This window comes from Rhinopithecus roxellana, chromosome 14 (assembly GCF_007565055.1).
Source record: "Rhinopithecus roxellana isolate Shanxi Qingling chromosome 14, ASM756505v1, whole genome shotgun sequence".
Taxonomy (NCBI): domain Eukaryota; kingdom Metazoa; phylum Chordata; class Mammalia; order Primates; family Cercopithecidae; genus Rhinopithecus; species Rhinopithecus roxellana.
Window position 1 is genome coordinate 45,872,272 of NC_044562.1, and position 22,831 is coordinate 45,895,102.

At 37.8% G+C, this 22,831-nt stretch overlaps 1 protein-coding gene across 6 annotated transcripts in view; it reads right to left on the minus strand.

Annotated features, from left to right (window-relative positions):
• The window catches only part of GULP1 (GULP PTB domain containing engulfment adaptor 1), a 317,623-nt gene extending 314,678 nt beyond the window's left edge, over positions 1–2,945 (minus strand). For 2 of the 6 annotated variants that reach the window (XM_010370291.2, XM_010370289.2), the window contains exon 1: positions 2,385–2,945. The gene's annotated coding sequence lies outside the window, so the exon portion shown is untranslated. Of the gene's footprint in view, positions 1–154; positions 732–1,438; positions 1,796–2,384 lie in introns of those variants that run through there. The other 4 variants (XM_010370290.2, XM_030916889.1, XM_030916892.1 and 1 more) reach the window with 3 other exon arrangements.
• Between the last annotated feature and the right edge of the window lie 19,886 nt (positions 2,946–22,831).

Here is a 22,831-nt window from a genome sequence, read left to right on the forward strand (position 1 = left end):
TAAACCTACAACCCACTTCTCTGAAGAAAAAGAAAAAGAGATGAAACATAACTTTAATACATAAAGAAGAGTCTGAGAAGGTTTTGAGTTTCTGGCTGGTTTGGAATTAGGAAGCAGTAAAGGGCAAATGTGTGAAATACTGAGACCATCTCACCTTCTACTTCTTCACATGAAACAGCAAGATCTGTTTATCAGGATCACTTTTGACAAGCACAAAGAAGTCATGCTGGATACGTTTTCTACTTTAATTCCATGACTCAAATCCATGCTAGTTGAGAATATCTAATTGAATTATTCAATTTAGGTAGAAAACCGTCAGCTCAAACCCCTAAGTCTTCAATTCTTGCTGCTATGAAAACAAAGTAAGGCCAAAGTCAAGGAATTGAAGTTGCAGCAAATCCAGTCCAAGGAGACAAATAGCAACAAAGTGTGGGCATTTGCAAAGTATGATCAGCACAAACAGCATCGGGCCCCCAGCTATTCCACTGCAAGACTGATAAGGAAAGTTCAGACTTTGCTCCTGGAGTCCTTTTTGTAATTTCCCCAGTCATATCCAACTGCACTCTATGTTTAGTTTATTGTTTTGCCAAAAAGACTGATCTTAGCCACCTAAAAATTCTCATTGCAAAAGAAACCTCTTGTTGAAACCCCAAGTACAACCGACAGCCCCTTTCCAATTGTCCCCTGCAACTTCCCCAGTCTCTTTCATGCCTGGCTACTGAGCTCAGTCTAGTTTGGCTGCCGGCCAGGTTCCTCTCTTTTTTTTCCTTGTCAGTCGTAAAAACTTGGAAAACACTCCTGGACAGCTCAAGGAGACCTTTAATTATGCAGTGGGGCAGTACCTTAGCCTGTTTGCTGTTTCCAGCAAAGCTTGCAGTCACCAGGGACTGCACTCTCCCACTTTGTGGGTTTTCCAGCAAGGCTACTTGTTCACATGAGGGGAAAAGGGAAAGACTGAGAGAGAAAGGGAGTAATTTGCAAATCTGAAGAATTTCCAATTCCTCTCAAAGTTTTCTACTTCCTCAAATTCACTCTGTCTAATAATCTCCCTTTCTTTAAGCACCTAATCACCCATTTTGTACTACAGACACAAAATCATCAGTATTGTGGTCTCCTGCTAGTCCTAGAATTGAGTCAAGACTTGAACATTCTCCGTAACTTTTTATTCTCAAATGTTGGTGTAACATATTTTAAAAGCAGGCACAAAATAAATTTATTAAATCCTTCCAAATTGCATTATATTTTGTCAAACTTGCAGACTGAAATAGTGCATGTAAAATGTCTGATTGCAAATGAGAGTAAAGCGAGCTCAGCTGGGAAACAATACTAGGACCCAGGGAGGGGTACCTTGACTGCCAGTCCTCACTTACTTGGAGTTTGCCCAACGTACCAAGTGGACCCGCCAAGCCCAACACCAGCTAAGTCTTCCTTACTCTACCTTGGCACGCTAGTTCCAGCTGCAGCGTCCAGCTTCCTGTTCAAGTCCCATTCAACATCGTAAACACATTCCAAGAAAACCAGCCTGCCCAGAGTTCCCTCCCGCACACAGGGAAGTCAGCGCGGCAGCCGCAGGAGCTGCAGAATAGAAAGAACTGACTGCTCCCGATTCTGATCCGTGTAGTGAGTGAGGCCACGAGAAGCTGGACCTGCCAAGCGAATTTAGCAGTCGGAGCGAGAACCCAAGGGTTCATCACCCCCGCCAAGCCTTGCGCCCTCCAGAAGCAGCTACTTGACCCGCGCAGCAAAAGGGTAACCATGTGGACGCCGCCCCTTCCTTTTGGGCCCTCCCAGCTCTGGGCTTTAAAGTATCCGCGGCCCGGCCTTAGAGCTTCGCGCCTCCCCGCCCCCATGCCCACATTCTCTCCCTGCACCAACAAAAGGGAGGCTGCCCTGGAAGTTCGCTCTTGGGTCGCCTGGCTGTGACCCGACGATGACTTGCCTGCTCAGCCCAGTCTGATATACGCACCCTCAGCCGGACTGATCAACGGTTGCCCCACCGCCTCCCTGCAGCTCCTGCCCACCGGCCCCCCGCCACCGGACCAAAGTTACCACAAAAGGCTGAGGAGGCTTCTGGAGCCCGGAGACTGCTGCGTCCCCGACCTCGCTGGACTCCCCCCGTCATTCCTCAAGCGCTGCCATAGCAGGCGTCAACAGGTCTTAGCCTCCTTTCGTGCTGGACTACTCCCTGAGCCGTTAGCTGTCCTAATTTTTCACAACCTGCCGGGCAGCGGCTACGGGCAGCCCCGCGCCCTCCTTCCCGGGCACTGGTGGCCGGAGCTGTCCACCCCCGCTGCCCCTCAGGGTATCAGTCTCTAAGCGATTCCACGCTACCTGGAGGGAGCCGGGGCTCGCAGCCAGGGAAGAGCCCAGATAAATCTCCGTACCTCACTGAGAGATGCAGTCAGGTCAGGCTTCGGGCAGGGGCGTGAAGAGCTGCCGGATCCTCCGAGCCTGGCGATCTCCGCTCCAGCACAGCCGGGGCGCCGTCTCCGAGGCCGAGAGGGAAAGTTTCTCTACGTCAACACGGCGCTGGACTCGGGACCCTCTAGCTTCGGTCCCCTCCCTCTTCGCACGCTCTCCCCCCTTCCTCCTCTTCCTAATCCGCTGAATCCAAAACTGGCTCTGGCGGCAGCTGGGACGCGGGGCTGGGGACTCCGGGTCGCTCCCGACCGGGAACGCGGGGCTCCCCCTCTCGGTGAGAAGGAAAGTCTCACAGACTCCGGCTTGCGCACTTCTGGCGGTCTCCTTGGACACTTCCACACGGGACGCCTGTGTTCGAGCTCGCTGACTTTCCTGCATTAATCTCCGATGGTCGTTATCTGTGGGCCCACTGGGCTATCCCGCGCGTGCACGCGGAACTGGAGGTGGGTAGAGGGTGGAATGAGGGAGAAACCCATCTGCAGAAGGAGGGGCCCTACCTTACTCAGCCTTTAGCCCGGACAGAAGCAAAACCACAGGCTCCCGCTCCCACCCCACTCGCGCGGCCATTCCTTTCCAGCCTCGTCCCTGAGACACTAGAAGAGGACCATTTGCCTTTTCTTATCTCTGTGTGTTTCCTAACACAATTTTAAAACACCTCTGAGGCTTCATAGAGGGGGAACGTGTCAAAAGAAATACACGAATAAGAGTAAAACGTGCCGTCTTCACAGCCTTTATCAAGAAAGCAGACAGTTGCTGCTGCTCTGGCCGCACCTCAGCAGACTGGTTTGTCCTCGTTTGTTTTTTAACTCGGCCTTAATCTCTGGACTTTGTTATGCCTTAAAACAGACACACACAGACACTCACATACACACACGTGAAAATTGCCTTGACTCCCAGACCATACTAATTTGCTCCATTCAGATGCTTTTCCCGGAATTAAGGACTTCTGTACAGGATTTGAGGGAAAAAACAACAGCCCTTTCTTATTGACCTTTAATAGAGTTCTGTATGGGAAAGCGGGCGAAGAGGAGTATCCTCGTATAAGAAGTTCTTAAAGGATGAGAGGACCTTTACTAAAATTCTTGGTGCTGCTCAGAATTTAGTTTACTAAATTTTAGTTTGAGTGTGAAAATAGATGAGAAAAGGAAAAAGGCATTTTGCAAAGCTAGCAGTTATAATGTATTACAATGGATCCAGGGCTTAGAGTCAGACAGACCAGATTACATTCCAAACTCCATCCTTAGGCTTTCTGCGCCTATCAGTTATAACTGCCAACAGGAATTATATAATCTAGCTCACGGAGTCACAGTCACATTTACAGGAGTTAAAATAGAGTCGTGATAGGCACAGAGAAAATACTCAATAAATATTTGGTTCTTGTATCCTACCATGTTTTACTGTTATTAGGAGAGAGGGTGGTGCTAGAAATTTTCCCCCAAAGACCCTGTAACTGAATCAGTTTTCTTCTCCCTAATGCTTTTTCCATTTAAAAAGGCATCACTTCACAATTTTTTAAATAGAAACTATTTGTTTACAGATTAACTAGTTCCAGCTGAACTCTGTTATTTTAAATACAAGGTAATTGAAGTCTAGGGCTCTTGAGTGACTTTCCCCAAATCTCATAGTTTGGAGGTACTAAAGCTAATATCAGAAATTAGTCCTCTTAACAATTTGGCCAGGGTCCTCTTTTAACTGTTTTTCCCTTTATCACAACAGTCAAGCACACATAAAAATAATTATATTAATAATCTGAGGACAAATGCTAGTTGTTTTTTCTGTAAATAACTCTTAAGCATTGAATTTATGAACAATCATTAAAAATTAAATAATGTCATTTAGATGATCACTTGGTATCAATGTGATTATAAAAATAAAACAAATGGTAGTCCAGTATTTAGGAATAAGGTGGTTGATGAGATGAACAAATCCATGCTTACATTATATATTTACAGATAGATATTTTGGATTTTTTAGCCATAATATTAAAAGATTATAATAAAGAACTCTCAACTCCCAAGAATACATCAACATACCACTACGGTTGGCTGATCCTAGTTTGAGAACAACTATTTCAGTGTTCAGAACTCACAATTCAACTTGAACAAGTTCAGGGCCAAAGAAAAATCAGGCTACAGAGATCAAAATTTCCATCCTGTGAAATAATGGAAAATCCCATAGCATGTATTTATTTCTCATTCATTTGCCTCTAGTACCTGTAAGAAGGTCTTTTTAAAATATTATTCCTTGCCATACACAATGTTGAAAATCATCTGAACTTTTACATAACTAACTCCCATGTTCTCAGAGATGAGACCCTATATCCTCCTTCTAAGTAGGAATTATTTACTACTCCGGCCTCATCCTCAGTTTCCTAAAGGCATATCATAGCCTCTTTAGAGATCTATCTTTCCTATCCATGAGATTTGGAAGATCCTAAAGAGATAAGGCTACAAGATATGGCTACAAAGATAAGGCTACAAGATAAGGCTTCAAGACATGGCTACAAAGCACATCCATCTTGAATGGATAAATGAAGACAGATGAGTCCTCATAACTGTCTTTTTCCAATCGTTACATACAGTACTAAAGATTACTCATTTTTATATTTTCTCCCACTGTTTAAAGTCTTCAAACTTGCTATTGCTTTGTAATTTTTATAACCTGACTTTTGATATGATCTGCTTTGTGAAATGGCTCAGAGGTATAAAAATCTCAAGAGTGTCAGAACCAAGTTTTTAAAAACAATAAAACTAAATGGAACAAGATTTTAAAACAAATTTATAGCATGCCCCAGGAAGTGAAGAAGGGAGATGCCAAAGAAAAGGGTTGCAGAAGCCTGGCAGGGCACTATGATGAGAAATACGCCTAATTTTACCTATTGCAAATACCTCAGATTTCCATTTGAAAGTTCTTCACATTCATCATAGGTGCATATAGACCATGATGGAAACTCAGCAGCTTTCCAGTAATTTTAAAATTTATTTTCTTGCTCTAACCAGAATTAGGTTTCTCTTAACCTGACTAAGGGAACCTTGGCTAAGACAAAAAAATACCTGTTACTTATCTTAAGAAAAACAATTTTATTTCTGATTATCGCAAAAGCACACAAAAATATGCTGGTTGTTTAGCCCTATATTTTTGCAAAACCAACATTTAAAGTATTTGACAACTTTTTAAAAACTGTAATGAAAACCAAGATTGAAATCCAAATTTGAGTCATGTGATTTGAAAGGGGCACATGTTTCCGTTTGTCATGTGTAACAGTGACCAAATATCCTATGAGTTCCTAGGGGGCTCTAGGTTCCAAAGTTATTGTGTTACAGTTACCTTCAAACCTCTATCATTTTATCTGTCATTCTGAAAGAATTGCTTTATTTTGATCTTCTTGATTAAGAACATGAAACATGACCATTGCAAAAAAAAAAAAAAAAGAAAAAACAGGAGGGCCACTGCAAAAGGGAAATAAATATCACCTGTATTCCCATCACCCAGAGTACCCATTGCTCACATTTTCTCTATATGCTCCAAGATTTGTTGAGGGCTCTGAGAGACTCAGATAAATAGTATCCCTTCTTTATGCCTGGATGGGGAATAAATTGACCAAAAAAAGTTAAAATGAGAGCAATATATTATTCTATTATTGACAGATAACGGATTTGAATTGGTAGATCCAAAACCAAAGAACAGGAACAGCAGCCTCAGTCACGTAGTTCCTGGCCTCCTTCTAACTTGAAAGGAGACAGTGCCTTTGAAAAAGGATTTAAATTGTTTTTTGAGTTCTATTCCAAAGAATGAAAGAGAGAGAAAGGTAGCTGAGCCTGGCATGCCTAGCAATTCTTCTCAAGTTTATGCCTAAGTTTATCTACCAAATATCATAACATCTCTCCAAGGACAAGTAAAGACCAGTCCTCTTAACCAGTAGAATATTTTTGCATGGAAACCAGGAGTAGAGGAAGCACCCACAGCCATTTAACAATTTTCTTTCCATTAACAATTTTCTTTCCATTTTTTTCATGTGGAACTGTAACGTACATACTACTACTTTCTTTTTTCTCTTGAGACAGAGTCTCGCTCTCTCGCCCAGGCTGGAGTGCAGTGGAGCGATCTCCGCTCACTGCAAGCTCCGCCTCCCGGGTTCACGCCATTTTCCTGCCTCAGCCTCCCAAGTAGCAGGGACTACAGATGCTGCGCCACGAGGCCCGGCTAATTTTTTTTTTTTTTTTTTTTTTTTTTTTTTTTTTTTTTTTCTGTATTTTTAGTAGAGGCAGGGTTTCACCGTAGCCAGGATGGTCTCCATCTCCTGATCTCGTCATCCGCCCGCCTCAGCCCCTCAGAATGCTGGGATTACAGGTGTGAGACACCGCGCCCGGCCCATACTACTACTTTTTAGCAGCATAGCATGGGCTCTTTTCCCTGCCAGTGTTTATTTAAAAGTTTTTGCTATTACAAAGAGAAATGATAGCCATTTTTACATACGTATTTTGTATGTCATCTGTTCACATATTGTGCCTATCCCTTACAGTTATTTCCTTAGAATAAATACCTACAAGTAGATTATCAAGTTAGAGTATAGACTTTTTATTATTTTGAAAATAATCTCACATTATAGAAAAGTTACAGATAGAGTACAAAGATTTATTTTTATTTTTATCTGAACCATTTTAGTGTAACTTGCCATCATGATACTTCATCCTTCCCAAATCCTTTGTGGACTTCCTTAAAACACAGATCTTCCCCATAAAGAAGGTAAAACATCAAAACTCAAGAAATTAACATTCATAGATTTCTACATTTAATTCTCATGTCCTATTCAGGCTTCTCCAATTACTCCAACAATGTTCTTTATAACAGCAGGATCCAGTTTGGGATCACAGTTGCATGCAATTATCATGTCTCTTTGACTTTCATGATGTTGATCGTTTTGTGAATTGTTTACTGCTTACCTGGCAAAAATGTAATTTATCATTAGAGTCAGCTAATGTATTTTGGCTGATGAAAAAAACAGAAATATGATACTATATTCTTTTTTTTTTAATTTGTTTTATTATTATACTTTAAGTTCTAGGGTACATGTGCATAATGTGCAGGTTTGTTACATATGTATACTTGTGCCATGTTGGTGTGCTGCACCCATCACCTGGTCAGCACCCATCAATTCATCATTTATGTCAGGTATAACTCCCAATGCAATCCCTCCCCCCTCCCCCCTCCCCATGATAGGCCCCGGTGTGTGATGTTCCCCTTCCCGAGTCCAAGTGATGTCATTGTTCAGTTCCCACCTATGAGTAAGAACATGCGGTGTTTGGTTTTCTGTTCTTGTGATAGTTCGCTAAGAATGATGGTTTCCAGCTGCATCCATGTCCCTACAAAGGACGCAAACTCATCCTTTTTTATGGCTGCATAGTATTCCATGGTGTATATGTGCCACATTTTCTTAATCCAGTCTGTCACAGATGGACATTTGGGTTGATTCCAAGTCTTTGCTATTGTGAATAGTGCCGCAATAAACATACATGTGCATGTGTCTTTATAGCAGCATGATTTATAATCCTCTGGGTATATACCCAGTAGTGGGATGGCTGGGTCATATGGTACATCTAGTTCTAGATCCTTGAGGAATTGCCATACTGTTTTCCATAATGGTTGAACTAGTTTACAATCCCACCAACAGTGTAAAAGTGTTCCTATTTCTCCACATCCTCTCCAACACCTGTTGTTTTCTGACTTTTTAATGATTGCCATTCTAACTGGTGTGAGATGGTATCTCATTGTGGTTTTGATTTGCATTTCTCTGATGGCCAGTGATGATGAGCATTTTTTCATGTGTCTGTTGGCTGTATGAATGTCTTCTTTTGAGAAATGTCTGTTCATATCCTTTGCCCACTTTTTGGTGGGGACCAATGGAACAGAACAGAGTCCTCAGAAATAATACCACACATCTACAGCCATCTGATCTTTGACAAACCTGAGAGAAACAAGAAATGGGGAAAAGATTCCCTATTTAGTAAATGGTGCTGGGAAAATTGGCTAGCCATAAGTAGAAAGCTGAAACTGGATCCTTTCCTTACTCCTTATACGAAGATTAATTCAAGATGGATTAGAGACTTAAATGTTAGACCTAATACCATAAAAACCCTAGAAGAAAACCTAGGTAATACCATTCAGGACATAGGCATGGGCAAGGACTTCATGTCTAAAACACCAAAAGCAATGGCAACAAAAGCAAAAATTGACAAATGGGATCTAATTAAACTAAAGAGCTTCTGCACAGCAAAAGAAACTACCATCAGAGTGAACAGGCAACCTACAGAATGGGAGAAAATTTTTGCAATCTACTCATCTGACAAAGGGCTAATATCCAGAATCTACAAAGAACTCAAATAAATATACAAGAAAAAAACAAACAACCCCCTCAAAAAGTGGGCAAAAGATACTATATTCTTTTTTAAAAAACAATTCTAATAAGTTTTACCCAGTTTTGATTTTTTCCTGTTACTAATGATCCTCACTTGATTGTCTGTCAGACTTCTCCTCTGTAACATTAACCTCTCTCTCTTTATAATTGGTCCATATTGGTGGCATTGGTGGTATAGTGGTGAGTATAACTGCCTTCCAACCGTAATTGGTCCATATTTCCTGGGGAGGCACTTGAAACTGGGCAAATACTTCATTTCTCATCAAACTTCCAATTTCTTCGTTTGTTTACTTATATTAGTATTGATACATGGCTTCATATTTTACTTGCATAGGTATAATCTGTTTCTATGATGATTTATTTTTGACACTTAAATTATCTCAGATTTGGCCAGACACTGTTTCAAGCTAAATTCCATATCCCTTTGCCGTGTATCTAGCATTCTGTGAGCATTTTCTCAATTTGGGGCACAAAAAGGTGTTCAAGTCTCATTTTGTATTTCCCCAGCCCCAGCCTAGGAATCAGTCGTTTCTCCAAGAAATTTGTTTCTTTTTAGTGAAGGATGGTATTTGGAATCTGAGCTCCAGTAGCTATGTTTATTGCTGTTAGGTTTTTTTCCTTTGCTTAGGCCCTCTCAGTAACCAAAGCCAGGGAATATATGCATGTATGCACTTGTACATATTTACATCTTTCTGCTAATCTATCTGCTTAGCTATCACCTATCATCTATGTATCAACATCTCTATCTATCATCTCTATCTATCATCATTTATCTATCTTGAAAGCCATGAGTTCAAACATTTACCTTCAATTGTAGTACAATACTACTTTTTATATTTGTAGCCCCCTTCTCTTCTTGTAAAAATCTGGCTTCCACTGTCATTATCCTTAATATATTTTCTTAATTAATCAATGTCCTTGTCCATACCCAATCTCCCATGGCTGTAACAGTCCCCTTTCCTATGTGCCCAGGCCACTCCTTCTGCAGGAACATCCTCATCATCCTGCTCAGATTCTTAACACCTCAAGATTGACAGCTCTCCTGTGCCCTCTTCCCTCACCTAGGGCTCTAGCACACAGTGTCAGGCTTCTCTCTACACGGATTTCCTTTGCATCTCGCATGGGCTCCAATTACCACACCAGGCTGTTTCTCCACTGGAACACCCTTTTCATTGTACTTGGGTCTCCTCACCCATCTCTGGGCCACTGCAATACCCCCACCCTTATATCAGTGCAGATGCTTATGTTACTTGGCCCCTTCTAATAGTTTAAATACATATTGCCAAACAAATTCTGAAAAGTTTATAAAAACATACATTCCCTTGAGCAATGTAGGTCAGTGTCATTTCCTCAACATGTGGTACTTGTGTTTTATTCATGACATACGTTGCCTGTGTAGACTATAATGGACTCAGGTGCAGATGGCTGTGCTAAGCATACTTCTTGGTGTTTGGCACATCATTAGCCTACAAGGCCCCTTGAAGATTTTATTTAAATATGTGCTTTTTCTTTGTTGAGGGGAGCTCTGAAAACATAAACAAATACAAACAAGTTCATGAAATATGTACTTTTATTTTCATTTCCTCCCATTCACTGACCCAGCACAAGTACTTAATGTAATGTGTACTTTAATGTGTTTAAGGTGTACCTTTTTTTGTAAGTATTCTTTCAAAATATTTATTTTCATATGCATTTTTCATTTACCTAAATGATATCATGTAAACTATTCCATCTTGGCCTTTATTTTTTTTTCTCCAAACACTTAAATTTTCAAGTAATCTTAGTGAAAAATTAGCAGCTCAATCACTTTAATTTTTATTACTTTCATTGTTAATAAAACTGAATAAGTCTTCATGAAGTTAATAACTATTTATATTTTCTTTTGTGAGGTGGCTATTTATATATTTTGCGCATTTTTCTCTTTTCTCTATGGTTTCACATATTTTTTCTTTTTCTTATTGATTTTTAAAGGTTCCATGTGTAGTAAATATATTAACCTCTATCTAAAAAAGGGGGTATTTGTCTTACTAACTTAATTAAAATAATTAAATTATTTTGTTGTATTTTAAAACTATGTAGAATTTCTTTAAATGTAATCTTTTTATGATTTCTTGAGTTTTTAAAAAATATAATGACATTTCACCCAAACTAATTAGCAATATTTTCTTCTAGTATTTTGTAGTTTTTGTTTTTCAATTTATTCTGATGTGAAGTCTAAAGATAGGGCTTTTGTTTCCCCCAGAATAATGACCTAGGTGTCCAACACCACATATTGAATAGATCCATTCTTTGCCCAGTGATTTTTAGCAGTAATTTTTGTCATATGTTAACTTAGATATAAAACAGGGTCTGTTCAATCAGAACTTCCAGGTGTGGTCAAACAGCATGCAAAATGCAGTAAGACACCTAAAAAAGGCCCAGTGCAGAATAAAATCCAGCCAAGTTCTTTCACCAGCCAAGCCAATGGAGCTTGCAAGCAAGAAGAAAGGGATATCTTTTCTAACTACAAAGGCATCTTCGGCTTCTAGCCAAGCACCTGCAGAGCTTCCTTGGAAAGAACTGGGCATCATGTGGGCTAATGGTAGTCCTTTCCCATTTAATGGTCAGTGTATTTCTGCAATAGAACATTATTAATTATCTCAAACTATCATTGTTTAAAATATCTACTGGGGCAAATTCTCCTTTATTATTTTATCCCCTTTTCAAAGGTTTCATCACTATTCTCTCAAGATTATTTTTCCAAATGAGCTTTGGATCCATTCTGTTAAGTTTCCTTGTCACAACTTCCTATTTCCTACCTTTGACCACAAAAGTCTTCTGTTAGAAGTGTGTTCAACTGATGTATCAATTTACTTGAATTAACTTCATTATTCAATATTTTCTTCTGATTCTGAAAAAGGATGCTTTTTCAACTTGAAAAGACCTGACTCTGCACCAATTCATATTATATTTTTACCCTCCAATCTATTAAATTATCACTTGTTAAGTTCCGTGTTGTTGCTAAGAGTGAAAGGGCCATTTTTCTATAACAATTGCAGGACACAAATAATACTTGGAACTGAAGACCCCTACTTAACACAAATAATGAGAGAAAGCACAGATCTTAATCAAGGGTCATGTTTCTGCTTCTTGTTCCAGTTCTCGTGCACTCTAGATTATAGTGAATGAGTGCCTTATATGGAGTCCAGCCATGACCAAGAGACAGGAGCTAACACTCAGCTTCATGGAAAGGCCCGACCTAATATCCAGGAATAGTCTCCCAAGGTATGCTCTTCTGCCACAGAGTTTTCAGGCCTAGAAAATTTGCTTGAAGCAGTTTTACTTGCTTGAAAAACTGCTGTGATAAGAAGATTTTTTTTCATTTGAAGACTCACATACTTAAAATAAAAAATAGAACAAAGATATTTTATTGCAAATAGAATTACGGTCTTATTTTCTTAATAGAGTAAAAATAAATTGTCTAAAATGATTTTTGACAAAGGAAACTTTTTATTTGAAAATTATAATTTGCAATCTTTCACTAGAATGCAAATTTATTAACTCTCTTCAAAATCCTTTATCAGAATTTACTCAGGCTTGCTGATAGGGCTTAACAAAAAAGCAAAGCTAAGCAAGGCACCTATACGCTTGGGCCTGACATAATGTGATTTGAGAAAATGTCATCATGCTTTAAACGCAAAGGGGACATTAGCGCCTATCACAACCGAACAACAAAAGACGTTTTCTCATTGAGTATCTTTTCCATAACAGGGCTAAAATAATTCTGAGAGTGGCTTTCCTGTAAAAGGCAGTCTGTGGCAAGAGTTGTTAGAACAGAGACTTGCCATGCTGGTTGTGCATCAACAGTCTCTCTAGCTCAGCAATCTGAGAATACACACAGATAAAGTGCTCTCAGTTCAATGGAAATTGGCAGGTTTTCAGAGGGTGTGACTGCAGAAGACTGTTGTTCAGTTTCAAAAATGAAACCCTCCAGAAGCAATTTCAAAGTTATACAAATCTTTCACATATACTGAGAGTGCAGGTGAAGATCATCCATTTTCCACATAAAAATAAATTGCTAAGGACTTTTAAATGAACACCCCTACCTAAAATGCAGTATTGTTTGGAAATCTGTACATTATACAAGTGAAGAGTATAATATATCTTGAAAAAAATTAAATTTTTTTCATTGAAATATTTTTGTAGAGTGCCATAAGTTTGGGGGAGAACTAGTGAAATGTAAATCAACAATTTTATAGATTTATAAGACAGTTCTTAAAGTGTCAAGAAAGCTGTAATGGTTTAAATTGTATTTACTGAATTAAGCTTCAGATATTTCTTATAAAAGTGAACTTCAGGCTGTTGAGTTTTGAAGGGTGAAGCTTAGGATAAAGCTTTAAAGCATGTGCTTTGGAGTCCAAAGTCATGGTTAGAATGTATTCTCTACCCCTTACTGACTGTGAAATCTTGGACAAGTCACTTTCTTCTCTATATTAGTTCATTCTCACATTGCTATAAAGAACTACCTGACACTGGGTAATTTATGAAGAAAAGAGGTTTAATTGACTCAGAGTTCCGCATACTGCACAGGACTCATGGCTGGGAGGCCTCGGGAAACTTACAATCATGCTGGAGGGAGAAGGGGAAGTGAGCACGTCTTCCCATGGCAGAGCAATAGAGAGCAAATGGGGAAGTGCTACTCACTTTCAAACAACCAGATCTCCTGATAACCCACTCACTACCACGAGAATAGCAAGGGGAAAATCTGTCCCCATGATCCAATCACCTCCCACTGGGTCCCTTCCCCAACACTGGGAATTACAATTCAACATGCGATTTGGGTGGGAACACAGAGCCAAACTGTGTCACTCTACTTTAATATTAGTTTTCTTATTTTTGAAACAGTTGTCAAGATTAATTGAGTTAATAAATGTAAAGCACTTAGCATAATCTGGCAAGTAAGTATAAAATAAATAATGGCTTTTCATGGAAACAAGTAAAACTATCAAAACTTTTGATACGTTAGTGGAGATTTTCATGAAATTGAATCAATATGGGTCAAAATAAAAGGAAAACAATAGCTTTGGCTAAAATTAAACTATATTAGATTTTTCTTGGAAAAAATAAAAGTATTTTGGTGTTATTTTTGTCTAGAAAGAATAATGATATTTATATGTTTATTTTTATTTTTTAACCAACCTACAGAATTCATTCCGATAGCCCCAGTTTTTCTTTTTCTTTTTCAACCTTTATTTTAGATTTGGGGGTACATGTACAGGTTTTGGTATGTTGAGTGTATTACCTGGGTATATTATGTGATGATGAGGTTTGGAGTACAAATGATCTCATCACCCAGGTACTGAGTGAGCATAGTACACAACAGTTAGTTTTTCAGCCCTTGTCTCCCTCACTTTTTTAGTTGTCCTCAGTGTCTATTGCTGTCATCCTTATGTCCATGAGTACCCAATGTTTACCTTCCACTTATAAGTGAGAACATGCTGTATTTCAGTATTCTGTTCCTGCATTAATTTGCTTAGGATAATGGCTTTCAGCTGCACCCATGCTGGGACATAATTTCATTCTTTTTTGTCTGTATAGTATTTTACGGTGTATATGTACCACATTTTCTTTATCAAATCCACTACCGACGTGCAATTAAGTTGATTCCATGTCTTTGCTATTGCGAATAGTGCTACAATAAACATACGAGTTTGTGTGTCTTTTTGGTAAAATTATTTGTTTTCTTTTGGATATATACCAAGTAAAGGGAGTGCTGGATCAAGTGGTAGTGCTAAGTCCTTTGAGAAAGCTTCAAACTGCTTTCCACAGTAGCTGGACTAATTTACATTCCCCTCAACAATGTATAAACATTACTTTTTCTTTCTAGCCTTGCCAAACTCTGTTTTTTTTTACCTTTTAATCTAGCCATTCTGACTGGTATGAGATGGTATCTCATTGTACTTTTGGTTTGGATTTCTCTGATGATTAGTGATGTGAAGCAGCTTTTCATGTTTGTTGGGCACTTGTATGTCTTCTTTTGAGAAGTCTCTGTTCATGTCTTTTGCTCATTTTTAATAAAGTTATTTGGTTGTTACTTGTTCAATTGTTTAAGTTCTTTACAGATTCTGGATATTAGATGTTTGTTGGATTCACAGTTTGAGCATATTTTCTCCCATTCTTTAGATTGTCTGTTTCCCCTGCTGATAGTTTCTTTTGCTGTGCAGAAACTCTTTAGTTAATTAGGTCCCACTTGTCAATTTCTGTTTTTGTTACAATTGCTTTTGAGGACTTACTCATAAATTTTCTCCAGGCCAATGTCCAAAATAGTGTTTCCTAGATTTTCTTCTAGAAGATATCTCCAGTTTTTCTATCAATGCCCTTTTTCTATTCCAGAATTCCACATAGCATTTATGTCTCTTAATCTCTTCTAATATGTGACAGTTCCTTGATCTTTCCTTGTCTTTCATGACTGACACTTTTGAAGGGTGATGGTTAAGTATCTCGTTGAAAGTCCCACACATCAATGTTGTCTGCTGTTTTCTCATGGTTAAACTGGGGTTATGAGTTTTGGGGGAAATTTTCACAAAAGTAAAGTGTCCTCATTGCATCATATTGGGATATGTGACATTGATATGAGTTCACACGAATAATGGTAAGTCGGTATAGATGGTGTCTGCCAGGTTTCTTCAATGTAAAGTCACTATTTTCCCTTGGTAATTAATCAATATTTGGGGAGAGATACTTTGAGACAATACAAGTATGCTGTTTCTCCTTAAACTTTTACCCACTAGTTGTAACATGTATTGGTAGACATTGCCTACAAGATTTCCATATATCCCCTAACAATTTATATATATATAAATATACATAATTTATATATAAAATATATTAAAATGTATATAATTTATATATTATATATAATTTACATATATAAATTGGAATTCTTTTGTAAGGAAGAAGCATTTCTTTTTTTTTTTTTTTTTGAGACAGAGTCTCGGTCTGTCACCCGGACTGGAGTGCAGTGGCCAGATCTCAGCTCACTGCAAGCTCCGCCTCCCGGGTTTACGCCATTCTCCTGCCTCAGCCTCCCGAGTAGCTGAGACTACAGGTGCCCGCCACCTCGCCCGGCTAGTTTTTTTTTGTATTTTTTAGTAGAGCCAGGGTTTCACTGTGTTAGCCAGGATGGTCTCCATCTCCTGACCTCGTGATCCGCCCGTCTCGGCCTCCCAAAGTGCTGGGATTACAGGCTTGAGCCACCGCGCCCGGCCAGGAAGAAGCATTTCTTTTCCTTCATCTACAGTCACCTTTTAGCTTAGTTCAAATCTTAAAATAATGTCTGCTCAATGAACTAGACTAAATGTACATTTAGGGAGCAAGAATGATGGAGATCAGACCTGCCCCAGAAGTTCTATCACCATTCATTCAGCATTCAGTACTGTGTTTCTAATGTCAGGCACTGAGCTAGTGTAGGAGAGATGACGATGAATAAGTACAGCCTTTACCCTTAAGGAGCTCACAGTTCAGTAGAGGGAAACACAATGTAATAAATAAAATTATAAATAAATGTGGTTAGGCACTAAAACAGATATATATTTCTTCATTGTGGGCAAGATAGAGTAACAATTTAGAAAGCAGTCATGTTGTCAAAATGCGAGGTGAATTTTGAAAAGTGATCCTGTGTATAGCAGGTAGACAAGAAAGGGAGAAACATTTATGGCAGAGGAAATGACATTATCAAAGCCTAAGAAACTTGAAATAGCAAGAGAATATGAAGAAATTAAAATAGCTTAGTGTGTTAGGGAGCATTGGATCAGGGTCTCGAACTTTATAAGGAATGGTATCTACTGCAAGTCTTATTATGGACAATTTTGTTTTAGAAAAAGCACTCTGGTGACCATTTAAGAGAAGATACTGAAGCTATATGAGATTGGAGGTAAGAAAGGCCAATGAAGGGAGTTGGATTCTCTTATATCAAACTTATTATCAGGTGTCTGATCTGCTAAATACAAAAGGGTGTAGAAATGACAAACTTTAGAGTGATGTGATTTTTATATTGTATTAAGAGAACATGCCAGGGAGAGGGTCTTACAGCTTTGATTTTTCAAAGTGAATTTTCAGCTCTGGTCATAACCCATTAACATGTTTGAGTACCTTAAATTCCGTGTTATTAGGATTTTCAGTACTGCTGGCTACCTAGAACAGTTAGTGTCATGATTATGGAAAAAAATCTAGATTTGTTGGACACTGCTTTTGTCTAGCTACCTTCGCAGTCTTACAATGTATATTTTCATAATCTTTACTAGTTTGCTGGAAATTAAAGAAGTCTAGGTATCTCAAGGGACCTATCTTATTTATAATCCTAAAGTTATATTTATTCAGGAAATACCACCCTTTTAATTATTCTAAGTCAATATTTAATCCTAGCTGTTAGGAAATTTAACGTCATGGGAGTGAGGTCAGTTGTTGAAGAAATTCCAGAAAAGTGGAAGATAAATAGTAGAAGAACATTCCAGTTATAAGTGAACAACTTGGAGTCTAAATAATGCAATATTATGTTGATATTAAAAAAGCTTATATTATATGTTAAAGAGAGATTTTCTAGATATTATCTAGATGTTAAAGAGAAATGCATAAATAATGACAATTTAGACATGCTACTTATGACAAACTAACAATGTGTTAACCTTTGTGTTTAGGTACAAAAACATTAAAGATTCCCTGAGCACCAAAAATACTAATCGATACAAATGTTTAGAAAGGTCCTTGAGAAACTGTGTGAAATGGCTCGTTCCAAACCAGATAATTTGAGAAAAAATTAACAAGAAGATTATTTATAAAGGTGCAGGCAGGGTTTAAGAAATACAGTTATCCTCACAGGGTAACATTCAGGGAAACTATTGCCACCTCTACCCCTGAAGGGCAAGAAAAAGAGAAAGAATGGTTACCAGAACCCAGAGAGGATAATTATATGGAAAAGAAGTCCTGATAGAAATCGTGACCTTCAGTAAAGGAGCACAATCAAATGACAATCAGATAGTAAGAGAACAGGGAAAATGTGCTGATATCATTCTCTTCTCACATTCCCATTTCCGGCTGGGGTACCCATTGACCAAAACCAATAGAAAATTTGAAGGCAATGAAACAATTGGATGTAGTTTCTATGGGTCAGTCTTTTGTAGAACAGAGCAGGATAAAGAAAGATGGAAAGTATACCTAGAGACTTAAAGATATTCAGTGCATTTTAACTAATATTTTGTAAGACTCCAGACTTGTCTTTATTTAGATTGCATTTTTTTAAATATACATCTCTTTAATGATAGAGGGGTTTTAATCAATATAAATGTTTGGAATTTACTACATTTAAGGAAGCCTAGGACTTATTGACATTTTGAATATGTTTTATCACTTTCAAATAAATTTTACAGTTATTGGAAACAGAAAGAATATACAAAGATACAGAAATCACACACATACTTGAAAGTAGTTGTATATGTCATTTTATGTAATGGAAGAATTAAATAAAATAAAAAATGGTTATAGTTTACAGGCTTAAAAACTTCAGTTCCCTACTGGGCATCATGAAATCCAATTTGACTTTAAAATAAATAGGAAAACCCACAATAGATATTTAGAAAACTCATTTACATAATGCTCAGACATCAAAAACTTCTTAGATGCCTTTAGGCAAAGCATAATTTGTTTTTATGATACTAACATTAAAATGTCTTCTTCAAGTGAAGTATACATGTAGGAATCTGGTTTTAGTGTGTGTCTATTAGTACAATGCTTGAATTTTCACATGGATGCTTGAACAGTATTATGTCATCATCTACTTCAAATAATATTTAAGAGTAGTAGAGATTACAATTTTAATAAGTTGAGTATTACAACTTATTATTTTTACTACTATGGAAAAATATTTATTTGTATAGTAAATCTTTAAATTGAGACAGTATTTAAATACACACTTAAAAACAAAAGTCAAAGTAAGTGACTTTTTACAAATTTGGGATTCTTTTTCAGAATATTCTATTTTGTATTAGTTTAAAAAATTAGTTTCTGTTAGCCAGACCATTGTCAAAAGTACCTTACAAATGTGATTTTTTTTCTGGTAAGCATTATTAGTTTCATTTTTATAGAAAGGAGGTTAATTTTTGCAGACTGTATACCACTAACAAAAGGCAGAGGGGAGTTTTAACCTATTTATTTATTTATTTAGTTAGTTTGTTTACTGAAAGTCTTCCAACTACAATTATATTGAGATCTTTTCTATAGCTTTCAGTTTCAATATTGGTTTTTAGTAATATGAAAATATTCCATTTACAAAAATGATTACATTTTAAATTGATATAATAGTTTCTGTCATAAAAATGAGTACTAAGCCACTTACATCACTGGTATCGACAAGTCTAAAACAAGGAGTTAGAGATCATGTTTGAGAGAAGTAATGTACTGACATAGAACACAACAATCACCAAACAAACAAACAAACATCTGGGCTGAAGGCAGAACAGTGGGGTCTGGGTTTTGGTTATGCCGCTCCAGAGCTCTGAGTCAGTTGTACCAGTCCAGGATAACATTTTATGGTATTAAATAAGGTACTGTTTTACATGCTTCCTTGTACCCATTGTTCTGGTAAAAATATTTCTTTCTGTACTCTGTATACACATACAGTTGCAGGCATTCTGGCGTTTGAGCTCCTAATTAGGCTTTCAGAAGACCAAACTGCAAACAATAGCTTGAAAATTAAAGTGCTTTTGATTTCCAAATGATTGGCTTTATTGAGAGAAAAAAACGTTTTGTTTGGAATTTCTAAAGCTGAGTTTGGCATACTGAAAGCAAGGTTGGCAGAACTAATTCCAAGAATCAGGATAGAGAAGAGTGATAATCTAAAACAATTTTCTTATCCCAAATAAACAAATAAAAAAGGGTCTAACTGTGGGATTTTAGGAACAGCAGATGTAGCTGCCTTGGTTCTGTGGATAGCCAGGAGACTCTATACCTGCCACCTTACTGAGGAGTTAGGAGTAACAGAGAGAGCACCCTATTCACAGAAGAAGGAATGCTCCATCTTCCCAGTGGAATAGAAACAAAATCTCTCTATAAATATTACACCTCCTTGCTGGGAGTGGTGGCTGAGCCTGTCATCCCCTCACTTTGGGAGGTCGAGCGGGCAGATCGCTTGAGTCCAGGAGTTGGAGACCAGCCTGGGCCACATTGCCAGACTCTATCTCTACAAAATCGCGAGGCGGAGGGAGGAGAATTGTTTGAACCCTGAAGGCGGAGGTTGCAGTGATCTGAGATAGCCTCACTGCACTCCAGCCCGTGCGACAGAGCGAGACCCCGTCTCAACAAACAAAACCAAAAACCTGCATCACACCTCCAAAAGGCTGAGGACTACAGTGCTGCTCTCCCCATTCCCAATCATCTCCCTGTCTAAAGTAGGGGTAGGAACTAGTTCTTTGACTTCTGCGGGTGGCTCTCTTTAGAAAATACCAGCATAGCTCCTCTTTATTTTTCGTTTTGGGTTTTCAGCACAACAGGACAGCCAGAAAAGTCTCATTAAAAATTCCGTTATGCAAATTCTTGAAGATTAGAAATAATTATATTTGTAGATTATACAGTAATAATAACAATGGTTTTTCTAAAGTTTCAGTGATGGGTTGAGAAATTAAAAAGCATTGTAGTTTTGTTTATTGAGATTTTAACAATGATGAAGTGAGTTTCCAAGGAGAAAACACATTTGACAATTTTCTGTCACAGGGATTCATCTGTGTACAAAATTTATACAATATAAAAAGCTCATGAAATCTGCCATGTGGAATATAAGACCTAGATGTCATAAGTGAGAAATAATTCTCATAGAGCTACACATCTCATTTACGTTTGCTTCAGAATATAGCCACATAATTAACTTTTTTTATATAATGGAAAATTGGACTGGTTGTTATGACAGAGCGTAACTCCACTTGGAACTTATACAGGGTATGTTTAAGGACATACAGCATGTATTGACACACAGAAAAATCTGAAAACTCTCTGTTCTATAAATACAATTTTTCTGTTAGACATCGTTTTCACAGAGCCTTATTTGAAACTTTAGTTTATATGAATAGCAGTGGAAAATAGTCAAGAGACATTAAATTAGAGGCATCCTATCACACTATATTAGGAGTTTTATGTTTTAAAAGATTCCAATTTTGGTTTGAAAATTAATCAGAATTCTACTTTAATTTCAAATTCCAAAACCTCAGGGAAACAAAAAAGAAAAATATTACTGAAGGCAAGAAAGTGATGTCTCAACTATAAACATAAGTTATAATTGTAATTTTAACTATTAATTTCAAAATTTTCAATGAACCATTAATTATTTTAGACCCACAGGTAAACTATGGATACATAGTTTTTCTTGTTTTTTGTTTTTTTTTTTACTTTCAAGAAAGTTATGATGTTGTTAATATTTGAGAAGAAACAACTTAAAAACCAGCAATATTGTTTTAGAGATATGGGATAGTAGGTTTCCCTTTGTTTTCTTCTATTTCAGATAATGCTGCTTCCTTTACTGTTTCATATTCTATATTCCATCAACCACCAAATAATTTGTATCTAGAACCATAATTTACTCTAAAACTGGAAACGAGGTCTTTTCTTTTAATGCCTATATTAAAACAGGTAACGTTTGGCCAATACATGGAAATCATAGATAAATGAGAAAGGAATTGCAAATAAACATAATGATATAGAAAAAGAGTGTAATTTAAGTAAGGGGGAAGGTGATAATGATTAATATAATAGATATGTTTCTAACCTTAATTTTTATACTATGTTTACAATGGTGATGACAAAAAAAGTAATGCAAGGTATGAATAGAATGTTATTAGTGGATAGTCTGGGTGGTAGAAATAAAAATTATTTAAATGTTTGTTAATTGTCTGCACTTCCTAAATTTTATACAATTTTTCTTCTTTTTAATTTAGCATAGTTTTCTAATTTCTAGGTTATATTAAGTGAGAAAAATTATAGAGATATTACAATGTTATTATAATTTTACAGAAATCACTTACTATTATGAAAGCAATGTTTCTCACTTTTAGTTCAGAAATTAGGGGTTGTTGGGGCTCAGAAACTGATACCCCAAAATACAGTGCTTTGACATGCTGAACTGAGGAATAGGCCTCAAGATCTCTCTGAGCATCATCTCCACTTTTGTCCTCAATCCTTTGTCTTTCCCAAAGTACAGGATGAAGTTGTTATCCAACGTTCTTTTGTCTGCCTTATTTGCACATTAATAAATTTGTATGTCCTTTCTCCTCTAAATCTGCCTTTTGTTCACTGATTTTCAGTGAAGCTTCAGAAGGTGAAAGGGAAGATTTCCCTTGGCCCATTCATGGGGATACACCATTTCCTTCTTAGTCAAGTTATGGATAAATTCTTATAGTTCTGCCGGGCATGGTGGCTCATGCCTGTAATCCCAGCACTTTGGGAGCCAAGGCAGGCAATTCACCTGAGGTCAGGAGTTCAAGACCAACCTGACCAACATGGAGAAACCCCATTTCTACTAAAATGCAAAATTAGGTGGGTGTGGTGGTGCTTGCCTGTAAACTCAGCTACTTGGGAGGCTGAGGCAGGAGAATCGCTTGAACCTGGGAGACGGAGGTTGCAGTGGGCTGAGATTGCGCCATTGCACTCCTCCCTGGGTAAGAAGAGTGAAACTGTGCCTCAAAAAAAAAAAAAAGAAAAATTCTTATCATTCCAGTTGAAAATGTCAGGTCATTGCACATTAACTAAATTTGGTGTGTATATGTTTTGTATACTGTGATTCTGAAAAAAAAAAAGTGCATAGCAATGTGCCTTTATATTCTGATTTGATTCTTTTTTTTAAGATGAAGTCCCTCTCTGTCGCCCGGGCTGGAGTACAGTGGTAGATCTCAGCTCACTGCAACCTCCGTCTCCCAGGTTCAAGCAATTCTCCTGCCTCGGCCTCCTGAGTAGTTGGGACTACAGGGGAGTGCCACC